Source organism: Octopus bimaculoides, chromosome 29 (genome assembly GCF_046866305.1).
Source record: "Octopus bimaculoides isolate indiv1 chromosome 29, ASM4686630v1, whole genome shotgun sequence".
NCBI lineage: Eukaryota > Metazoa > Mollusca > Cephalopoda > Octopoda > Octopodidae > Octopus > Octopus bimaculoides.
Genome location: NC_142956.1, coordinates 9773411 through 9785513, shown reverse-complemented (window position 1 = coordinate 9785513; position 12103 = coordinate 9773411). Strand labels below are relative to the sequence as shown.

The 12103-nt window shown below is 37.4% G+C and overlaps 1 protein-coding gene and 1 long non-coding RNA gene across 9 annotated transcripts in view; one reads left to right on the top strand and one right to left on the bottom strand.

Annotated features, from left to right (window-relative positions):
- Positions 1 to 10762, top strand: part of LOC149130342 (uncharacterized) — a 33647-nt gene extending 22885 nt beyond the window's left edge. The window contains exon 2 of the long non-coding RNA XR_016239018.1: positions 10409 to 10762. This is a non-coding gene — a long non-coding RNA (uncharacterized LOC149130342). The remainder of the gene's footprint in view (positions 1 to 10408) is intronic.
- The window catches only part of LOC128251240 (uncharacterized), a 126426-nt gene that overhangs the window by 15205 nt on the left and 99118 nt on the right, over positions 1 to 12103 (bottom strand). For 2 of the 8 annotated variants that reach the window (XR_016239012.1, XR_016239013.1), the window contains exons 4-5: positions 9806 to 11422; positions 1254 to 1401 (exon numbers count right to left, since the gene is read on the bottom strand). The gene's annotated coding sequence lies outside the window, so the exon portion shown is untranslated. The other 6 variants (XR_016239008.1, XR_016239009.1, XR_016239010.1 and 3 more) reach the window with 6 other exon arrangements.

Genomic DNA, 12103 nt, shown 5'->3' with positions numbered 1-12103 from the left:
ATATATTATGAATCTAGTGATGTATGTATGTGTATATATTATGAATCTAGTAATGTGTGTATATATATTATGAATCGAGTAATGTATGTGTGTATATATTATGAATCGAGTAATGTGTGTGTGTGTGTATATACTATGAATCTAGTAAGGTGCGTGTGTGTGTATATATTATGAATCTAGTGATGTATGTATGTGTATATATTATGAATCGAGTAATGTATGTATATATTATGAATATGTATCTATGAACATCAGTTTGTATATATTATGAATCTAGTAGTGACTGCATATATGTGTGTGTATATAAGAGTTTGCCTACCTTTCCATGAAACAAATCTAATCTAGCAAAAACGAAATATATTTTAATTAAAATGTATACATAGGCTCTTGCTAAGCTTTCTGACCAGAATAGCCTGATGAGGATGTAAACACCAACACAGACGCACATATATCTGCAGTGGGACTGAATGGTTGGCAAGCAAACTTCTCTATCACATAACCACACCTGTGAATGCTTCAAGAAAACCTTACTGTATTATTATTACTTCAATCATTTGGCTTGTATTCCGTACATTAGCCTATGCCCCACACCGGGTACTGAGCCTCACTGTTGGTTATGTGTTGCACTTTACAGAGGCCTATTTCTTTTAATGTACAGTAATAGCTTAGTTGTATACTGTCAAGGACTCACCAAGAGTGACAAACAACAACACCCCAAAACCATCAGTTATTAGGCTCACCTAAAGTAACCTAGATTTTCACTTGGTGATAGTAGCACTGACTGTTGCTAATCTAGATCTATCAATAATTATTCAGTACAACAGTAATTATAAAAGCATATCAGGTATGTGCTTGTGTGTGTATATATATATTATGAATCGAGTAATGTATGTATGTGTATATATTATGAATCTAGTGATGTATGTATGTGGTATATATTATGAATTGAGTAATGTGTGCATATATTATGAATGGGGTAATATATGTATGTGTATATATTATGAATCTAGTGATGTATGTGTATATATTATGAATCTAGTAATGTGTGTGTGTGTATATATTATGAATCTAGTAATGTATGTGTATATATTATGAATCGAGTAATGTGTATATATTATGAATCGAGTATTGTGTGTATATATTATGAATCTAGTGATGTATGTGTATATATTATGAATCTAGTGATGTATGTATGTGTATATATTATGAATTGAGTAATGTATGTGCTTGTGTGCATATAAGAGTTTGCCTACCTTTCCATGTCTTCCTCATCACCTCTTCTTCCACAGGCTCATGGGTTGGATAGGTTTGTCTGAAGCAGTGTTGTATAATCCGAGATCCCTCGTATCACTTACCCCTTTTTCACAGCACATGACAGAAACACTGCAACAACTTTGAAACCTGATTGAAAAAACATAATCCAGTCTTTAAATGTACACTATACCGACTTATGGAATGGAAGAGAATATTCTATGTTGGGGTGGGTTTAACGTTTGAGGAGAAATTTGGTAATTTAATGAAACAATTCTAATCTAGCAAAAACGAAATATATTTTAATTAAAATGTATACATAGGCTCTTGCTAAGCTTTCTGACCAGAATAGCCTGGTACTTATTTTGTGTCTTTCATGAGGATGTAAACACCAACACAGACGCACATATATCTGCAGTGGGACCGAATGGTTGGCAAGCAAACTTCTCTATCACGTAACCACACCTGTGAATGCTTCAAGAAAACCTTACTGTATTATTATTACTTCAATCATTTGGCTTGTATTCCGTACATTAGCCTATGCCCCACACCGGGTACTGGAGTGGAACCAGCAATGAGCCCCACTGTTGGTTATGTGTTGCACTTTACAGAGGCCTATTTCTTTTAATGTACAGTAATAGCTTAGTTGTATACTGTCAAGGACTCACAAAGTGTGACAAACAACAACACCCCAAAACCATCAGTTATTAGGCTCACCTAAAGTAACCTAGATTTTCACTTGGTGATAGTAGCACTGACTGTTGCTAATCTAGATCTATCAATAATTATTCAGTACAACAGTAATTATAAAAGCATATCAGATATACAACTAAGCTATCAGAGAACTGAATTAGTTATGAAGCTGCTGCAATTGATGAAATGGTTGACTAAACTGAAAGGTATAATGAATAAACATTCCAATAGGTCAAAACAACAGGGCCCCAAATGGTAAAAGCCAATGGTATGCACGAATAAAAGCTAACACGAGTCGAACAAAGAAAAATATATGCATTTCAAAGGTCAATAATTAAATTTAGATAAAAGAAAATTTGCTACAGATTCAATTCAAGATCACAGCTCAGGTGGGCATCTGATTTTAATTTTATAACTACTCAAGAATGTTGAGAAAAACCTATTACAGAAAGGGAGCACATAAGAAAATATATTAAGGTGTTTGGCCAATCAAGTACAATTCCCTTAAGCATAATCTACATTAGCATTAAAGTGTGTAGGGGGGGGGGCTTTGGATAGGCCTAACCATTCAATAGTATAGCTCATATTCCTCCTCTTCAAATCATGAATATAATATGCCAATGTAGTAGAATTGGAGTATTTGGCATTCGAAAATGAGCTCATGTGGACCCGATATCTCCTTTTAAATTCAATAGTGCTGCCAATATATCCCCTAACCAAATTATTCTCCTCTCTAACTACTACATTTACAGAGATTTTTTTTTTTTTTATTAAGCAAAAACCCCTTTAGAGGACATAAGTTTCGGGGTCCTTGCATATTTAATAAGGTCTGCATTTTCTCCGACAGAAGCATTCCTAAGCGCTGAATCATCAATGCCTGCCCCAGTAACACCTGAGCACTTCCAGCTGCAGTCCTATTTTTATTTTTGTTCTTTGGGGCATGAAAAGAGCACCATGCGAAAGTGGTCGATGCCAGTAGCCCCTGACTGGCTCCAGATGAAGAGAAAGGAAACCAAGAACTCTAGAGAAAAGAACAGAGTGATACACAAATGCCCACACACCAGAATTACACTAATCACTCTAGAATCCCCAACCAAACATAAAGCCCAGTAACTCCAACAACAGAATATCCACCAATTGATTACACAAACACAATATAAAACATCTACAGGATTTTTAACATTGGACAAATGCAGCGATTGAAGAGAAAATAAACAAGTTTTTTATAGTCAGAGAAGAAGAGACATTGAAAGTTCCAAGTAGGCAATGTGTTATTACTGATTGAAAAAGCTACAAAAAAAAAAAAAGGACACTTTGGTGAGGCAATAGACCCATTGGGGACAGAGATAGATTTTTATGGACATTTGTCACCTGTGGTGGATTTATGAAACAGTAGATGCACAGTTTACTTAACAAAGATAATAGAATGATAAGCTTGATGCCAGACACATTTAAATGATACTACTCGGAAGTGATGTTCAGTAGTAGCCATTACATCCTCATATTCATTCGTTCTATGTTTTTACCCCCACTTGTCTGTACGAGATGTAATGGGCGATAAATGACATTTCATTGCTCCTTCGGTTCGTTGGAGCAAAGTTTTCTTTCCAAAGATATTTATTACATTTGCAAAATTGTAATGACCGGCGCGGACAACCGAATATTTGCCAATGAATGTCAATATACATACGTATATATGGCCGGGTGTTCACATTAAACCAAAAATTAAGACTCCTGTGTCAATTTGTTCGTGTAAAACGCATTAAAAGGCGACGGTAAAAGACAATGGGTATAAAAAGAAAAAAGATTCTATTCTTTGCCTACCTTGTTGCAGCCTTAATTTTTAATCCTTCCTCGGCTTCAATTACGTGACTTCAATCAGAGAGGGTCGATTCTGGAATGGCTTTACATGTATCAATTACATACATCGATTCGTAAACACTCAATCAGTAAAGCTAGCTGTATTTCTTCAGCAGGTATTTCGTACGAAATGTATGTTTATTTTGTTTTTTTTTTAATTAATTAATTATTATTTATTTAATTAATTTCGTCTTTGAGAATTAGGAGTATTTAGGAGGGTTAGGAGTAGGAGGGGGACTGGAGTAGGAGGAAAAATGATGAGGCGAGGTAAAAACCCGCCAGGGTCAATGGTCCGGCGATGAAAGAAGTGAAAGAGGAAGGGGGGCGCGAACCCAGGCAGCCTAGACCACCTATCGCGCCCCAACGCCCCTTCCACCTCTCGCACCACTGTTCCATCTTACTGGCGGCAATTTTATAAGTGAAAATTAGGATTTATAAACCTAACTTTTCCCAGAATTCAATTTAAAAAAAAACTAATAATCCCGGCACGTGTCGAACTCACTGTCTACAGGTTGACAGTTTTGTCTCCAGCGTCGTTACCCACACGACCATCAAGACAGCTTTGTAATTGTATGTAAAGATGAGATATTTAAAGCTATCCAAGCAAAATTGAATTATAAAAACAACTTTGATGATCTCTATTTTTTATTTACTTTACGGGGATGAAGGTTCAACATGCAGCTAAGTGATCAAGTTTGAGATCCTGGGCCCTGATATGAGAAGTATACTTCCAAAACAAAACAAATTTCGTCTTAGCAAGAATTGAACTCTAACCCCAGAGTATTCAAAGTTGATAGCACTCAGGTCTTTACCCACAAGACCGTCAAGACAACTACGAAATAAGACTCAATTAAAACTGAAATAGTTAAAACCTCAACAAACCAAAAAAAAAAGCTTCTTTCACCTTTCTTCTGTTTTTATTGTTTACACTCTGCTACGGCAACACACCTGTTTCTGTCTCTTACTTTTAATTACCTGGCACAAGATAACTTCCTCCAAAGTCCCTTCTTCCTTCTCAAATGATGAAAGTTTAGTGAATCCTGCTACAAATATCATTTGTTTTTCAAAAGTGGTGTCCTTCGATGTGTTGATATACGAGGAGGTGCCGGCACCTGGCCTTCTCCTGACTAGCATATATATTTATCTCATTGACAAAGATAGAATTTTGTCTTTAAAGAAGTGACAAAAGAGAGTCGCCCCTCAGAAATGCCATCAGGTACTTCCTTGTGTCCCGTATTTTCCTGAAAATCAACCAGCCGTAGACGATAGCATCTACTCGGTTGCATCACTATAAACATAATGACCGTCACTTCTGACCATTGATATCTACGGGAGTAAATCCTTCAAAATCATCATCTGAGTCTGAATTAAAGATTTCTTCTAGAAAAGCTTCATAAAATGCAGAAATAATTAAGTTATACAGAAGTATACCTCGTAGTGAGTGAGTAATAATGAAAATGATGTCAGAAAATAGTGTTTCCAGCCTAAGGTACTGGAAATAAACTTTGCAAAGTTTTTATTTGAAGCACCCTTCTCAAGGCAAAGAGGATAAAGGGATAAAGCCCCACGGGCAACTAAATGGAGAAAGTTAATTTATGTCTGTTGTTGGTATTAACCCTTACGTTACCAACCCGGCTGAAATCGTCACTGGCTCTGAGTAAAAATGTCTTGTTTTTATAAGTTTTGAATTAAAATCTTCTACGAAACCTTAGTCACAATTTATGTTCCTAACACTAGCTTAATGATAACGAAGTTATTTTACAAAATTCTTTGTTATATTTAAAACTAATTGAAAGAAAAATAATCAGCAGACGACATGAGAGAATGAGACCTCAATGTGGTCACTCTATACGCTAGAAATAACAGCCTAAATTTCCTTCAAGCCAAACCCTTCCAACTACTTCTAATGTCCATCTGCCCAAATGAAGAGGTGTTTTTAATCCTTTCAATACCAACCCGGCTGTAACCATCTCTGGCTCTGTAGAACAAATGTCTTGTTTTCATAAGTTCTGAATTAAAATCTTCCTATAAATAAATATATATATAGCATCATACAACGTGGAAGACAATTGGAGATTTCTGCGGGACAACCTGTTGAAAGCCACCGACCAGATCTGTGGGTGGTGTAAGGTCCCCTCTCGACCCAGAGTAACGTGGTGGTGGAACAAGGAGGTAGACAGGGCTATTAGACAAAAGAAACAGGCTTGGAAGGACTGGAAGAACGGTGGTAGCAGGGAATTGTACCAATGTGCCAGAAGGGAGGCTAGGCGACAGGTTTATTTAGCCAGAGGGGAAGCAGATAAGAAAAGATTTGCCAATGTTCTGCGCCGTGAGGACCAAAGACTCGAGGTATTTCGTGTTGCAAGACAGTGTAGGAGAGAGAATAGTGATGTCGTAGGAGAGAAATGTGTTCGCATGGATGATGGTACGCTTGCACTAAATGAGGATGCAAAGAAAGAGGTCTGGAGATGCCACTACGATAGATTGCTTAATAAAGAGAATGAATGGGAGGAAGAGAGCCTGCCGTATGTCGACCCAATAGAGGGACCAGCTATCCAAGTTGATAGTACCAGGGTAGATAAAGCAATTAAGAGTATGAAGACCGGGAAAGCCCCTGGTCCATCAGGAATCACTGCAGAGATGCTCAAAATATCTGGCAGTGTTGGCTATAGCCTAGTCACCCGTATTACGAACCAAGTGATGCATGAAGGAGTCATACCCAATGACTGGTGTAGCAGCACCATAGTCAACTGCTACAAAGGTAAAGGTGATGCTTTAGATACAAATAATTACAGAGGCATCAAGTTGTTAGATCAGGTTATGAAAGTTACAGAGAGGGTCATAGCCCAACTAATTAGGGAGCGAATCAATTTAGATGAGATGCAGTTTGGGTTCGTGCCAGGTAAAAGCACTACTGATGCCTTATTTCTAGTAAGACAGCTGCAGGAGAAATACCTAGCTAAGGATAAACCTCTGTACCTGGCTTTCGTTGACATGGAGAAAGCCTTTGACAGGGTCCCCCGATCCCTTATCTGGTGGTCAATGAGGAAACTTGGGATAGAAGAATGGTTAGTGAGAGCTGTGCGAGCCATGTACAGAGATGCTGCCAGTAAGGTGAGGGTTGGAAATGAGTACAGCAATGAATTCCGGGTAGAGGTAGGGGTCCACCAAGGTTCCGTCCTCAGCCCCCTCTTATTTATCATAGTCATCCAGGCAATCACAGAGGAGTTCAAGACAGGTTGCCCCTGGGAGCTCCTCTATGCTGATGACCTTGCCCTAATTGCGGAGTCACTATCAGAACAAGAGGAGAAGTTTCAGGTGTGGAAGCAAAGCCTTAGAGTCAACCTAGCTAAAACCAAAATCCTAATAAGTAGGAAGGTAGATAAAACACAAACCCCTTCAGGTAGATGGCCCTGTTCAGTATGTAGAAAAGGAGTAGGTAGTAACTCTATAAGATGTACCCGGTGCAAGCTATGGACACATAAGAGGTGCAGCAACATCAAAGGCAGGTTAACTAGGAAGTTAGTTTTTGTTTGTGGCAGATGTTCAGGTGCAATAAAAACTGTAAACAAACAGGAAACAACTTCTATCTCATTCCAGGGTGAAAAACTAGAGGTAGTCGATAGCTTCTGCTATCTGGGCAACCAAGTTAGTAGTGGGGGTGGGTGCGCTGAAAGTGTAACTGCTAGAATAAGAATAGCCTGGGCAAAGTTTAGAGAGCTCTTAACCCTGCTGGCGACAAAGGGACTCTCACTCAGAGTAAAAGGCAGACTGTATGACGCATGTGTACGAACAGCCATGCTACATGGCAGTGAAACATGGGCTGTAACTGCTGAGGACATACGTAAGCTCGCAAGGAATGAAGCCAGTATGCTCCGTTGGATGTGTAATGTCAATGTGAATACCCGTCAGAGTGTAAGTATCTTGAGAGAAAAGCTGAACATTAGAAGCATCAGTTGTGGTGTGCAAGAAAGACGATTGCGCTGGTATGGACATGTGGTGAGAATGGATGAGGATAGCTGCCTGAAAAAGTGCCACACCCTAACAGTTGAGGGAACCCGTGGAAGAGGTAGGCCCAGGAAGACTTGGGCTGAGATGGTGAGGCAAGACCTTCGTACATTGGGCCTCACCAAGGCGATGACTACTGACCGAGACCTTTGGAAGTGTGCTGTGCGTGAGAAGACTCGGCAAGCCAAGTAAGATCGTTGCCAGTGCCCCTGGACTGGCTCTTGTGCGGGTGGCACATAAGATGCACCATTTTGAGCGTGGCCGTTGCCAGTACCGCCTCACTGGCTCCCGTAGGATTTTAGAGCGAGATCGTTGCCAGTGCCCCTGGACTGGCTTGTGCGGGTGGCACATAAAAGACACCATTTCGAGCGTGGCCGTTGCCAGTATCGCCTGACTGGCCTTCGTGCAGGTGACACGTAAAAGCACCTACTACACTCTCTGAGTGGTTGGCGTTAGGAAGGGCATCCAGCTGTAGAAACTCTGCCAAATTAGATTGGAGCCTGGTGTTGCCATCCGGTTTCACCAGTCCTCAGTCAAATCGTCCAACCCATGCTAGCATGGAAAGCGGACGTTAAACGATGATGATGATGATACACACATATATATATATGTGTATATATATATATACACACACATATATACACACAAACGCCCACATTTACACATATGCACATACGTACCCACGCATATACAAATATACACATATGTGTGCATGTCCCCATACACACATATATATATATATACACATGTATAAATAGAAATAGATACATACACATACATATACATCTACGCGTATAACCAAATAAACAGATACGCATATACATATACATACATGTATACAAACACATACGTAAACACACGCATGCACATACATACATATATACAAATACATATATGTAAGAAAAAGAACTCAAATGTTTTCATATATACATACATACATATATATATATATATATATATATATATATATATATATACACACATATACATATACATATATATACACAAACACACATACATACATATATACACACACATACATACAGATATATGTACACACATATACGACGCCATTATAAGGCCCCTCCATAACAATTTTTCCGGGTTTTGACACTTTAGCGACGGCCTTATGATGGCGTCGTTTTTTTTGTTTTTAGCTACTCTTATACTACTATTAATCATCATTATTATTTTGTGTAACATTGAAACACTGTTGGTCGATTATTGTTTTATTTGTTTCAGTCACATGACTGCAGCCATGCTGGAGCACTGCCTCTCAGTCGAACAAATTGACTCTAGGACTTATTTTTTCTAAGCCTAGTACTTATTCTATCTCTTTTGCCAAACTGCTAAGTTACGGGGGACGTAGACACACCATCGGCTATCAAACAATGGTGGCAGGGACAGACAGACACACTAACATGTACACACATACACACACACACACACATATATATATATATATATATATATATATATATATATATATATATACACGACGGGCTTCTTTCAGTTTCTGTCAACCAAATCCACTCGCAAGGCTTTGGTTGGCCCGAGGCTTAGTGGACACTTGTTTAAAGTGCCACGCAGTGGGACTGAACCAGGAACCATGTGGTTGGAAAGCAAGCTTCTTTACCACACAGCCTGCACCTGATTAGTGCAAAGAGTCCATGCAACATGCAGTGTGCAGGATAAATACCAATGGTTGCCCCCTCCCCCACCTGTGCTAAACAAAAGTCCAAAGAAACCAGTGCAAAGATCTCTGCAGGAAATTGTGTTCCTTGTACAACAACAAACAATAAAAAAAGCTGCAAATGGTGAATGTTTCGAACCCTTGTGATCAAGATGTTGACATTTGCTAATTAGTTTTGTGTTGTAATTAACCATAAAGTGCTGTTTTTGAAATATGGGGGAGAGGGGGGGTCTCAGTGTGTGACTTTGGGCCCATCCTGTATTCTGACAGATTCAAAACTAGCAAGGGAAACAGACTTACCTACCCATAAAGCACCTTTTGTCTGACGCTCTGCCGATTCAGAGACATGACTGCCCTATTAATAATTAACGACAGTAGTAGTAGCAGCAGTACTTGTGGGTGGTGGTGGTCGTCGTGAAAGTAGTTGTAGCAACAGAATTTAGAAATATATTAGAAATAAGGAGGGAGGGATGAGGTGACAATCATGAGTTACCTGCCCCTGAAATTATCAGATTTTAAAATGCGACTGAAATATTGTTAATAGTAAAGCTGTAGTCGTGAAAAAGCAAACGAACAAACGAAAAAAAAAACAGTAACCATGACAACATTACAGACTCCCCCAACACATACATACTGAAGAGGCAGAGAGAGAGAGAGAAAATAGGGATGGGGGAGAGAGAGAAAGAGAAACGGGGGCAGTTATGATGGCTAAGGAACTAAATGAAGGGACAACAGACCTACCAGACTATCTAATGGGAAAACATTGAGCACACATAAACTCCCTCACTTTGGTGGGGAGAATAAGGAGAGTTTAGCTTAGCCTGGGGCCCAATGAGTTTGATAAGAGTAACAAGAAATCATTATTATTACTATTATTATTATTATTATTTCACTCCATTTTAGAAAAACTGAAACATGTCTTTGACAATTCCGGAGCACATTGGACTTGTTTTTCAGTCTGGTTGCGATGGTGCAACAAAACAGAACAGAACAGTTGTGGACATCTCCAACCAAAAGCATCATGAGAAAAAGCAACATCACATACAACGGCCGGTCAATTTGTCCGAGAAGTTCATGCAATACGGTATGCCCAACACATAGCAAAGTGGACCCCCCCCCACCACCGAGATGTCTCTGTCAGAAACAGGCTTTAAAGAGAAAAAAAGTCCAAAGAAATTAGTGCACACATTGTCACAGGGAGTTGATATTCCTCACACAACAATGCAACGAAGAATAAAAGCTACAGACATTTGCTAATTTGTTTTGCTTTCTAATTAAATATAAATGGGTTGTTTTTGAAATGTGCAATAGAGATATTAGAGTCTTAATCTTGGCACATGACCTTTGGCCCCCCCTTGTATATATTTCTTACAGAAAGACACATGCACACACACATTTTTAAAGATGTCCCGCTCCCCAGTCCCATTATTCCAATACAACTTTGCTAAAACCTTACTGTATATGGTGCGGTCAGCAACCATTTATGAAAGAAAAATATTATTACACCAAGCTGATAGTGAGAGAAAAGGACAAAAACCAGCACTGCCACCACCACAGCAGAAAAGAAATTTGGCAGATGGCATCTATGTGCACAAGCGTGTCTATATATGGTTAAGGAGAAGCAGCAAGGGGTCAGAGGTTGTGGTATGATGGGGAGGAAGAGGAGGAGGAGGAATAAGGAAGAAATGAAAACAGGAGGCAAGAATGTTGGAAGGGAGATTAATAAGAATAATAATTATTGTAATTTCAATAACATCATCAGTACAAATATGAGCAGGAAGCTAACTCCCCTTCTCTTCTTCTTCTCTCAGTATGTGTATATATGCATGCGTATATGGACATGTTGTACACACACACACACACATACACATTTATGTAATGTATAATGTTATATATACCAACATCTATGTGGAAAAGCTGCAAAGACAAAGAAAAAAAACAAAAAAGAAAAAAAGAAAAGACAATAAAACCATAAATATATATATTTATTTATTAATTTATATATATAAATATATAAATATATTTATATATATATTTGTTTATTTATATATATATATTTATTTATTTATTTAATTATAAATTTATTTTTATATATATTTATTTATTTGTTGATTTATATACGTATTTTTTTATTTATATATATATTTATTTATTTATGTATTTATTTATTTATATATTTATTCATTTATATATAGATTTATTTATAAATATATATTTCTTTATTTATATATATTTATTTATTTGTATGTATGTATTTCTTTATTTATATGTATTTATTTATATATTCATATATATATATATATTTCTTTATTTATTTATTTTTATATTTAATTATTTATATATATATATATTTATTTATATATGTATTTATTTATTTATATATTTATTAATTTAATTATATATATTTTTTTATTTATATATTTATTAATTTATATATATTTATCTATTTATATTTGTTTATTTATTTATTTATTTATATATATTTATTAATATATATATATATTTATTTATATATATATTACATCACCATCGTTTAACGTCTGCTTTCCATGCTAGCATGGGTTGGACGACTTGACTGAGGACTGGTGAAACCGGATG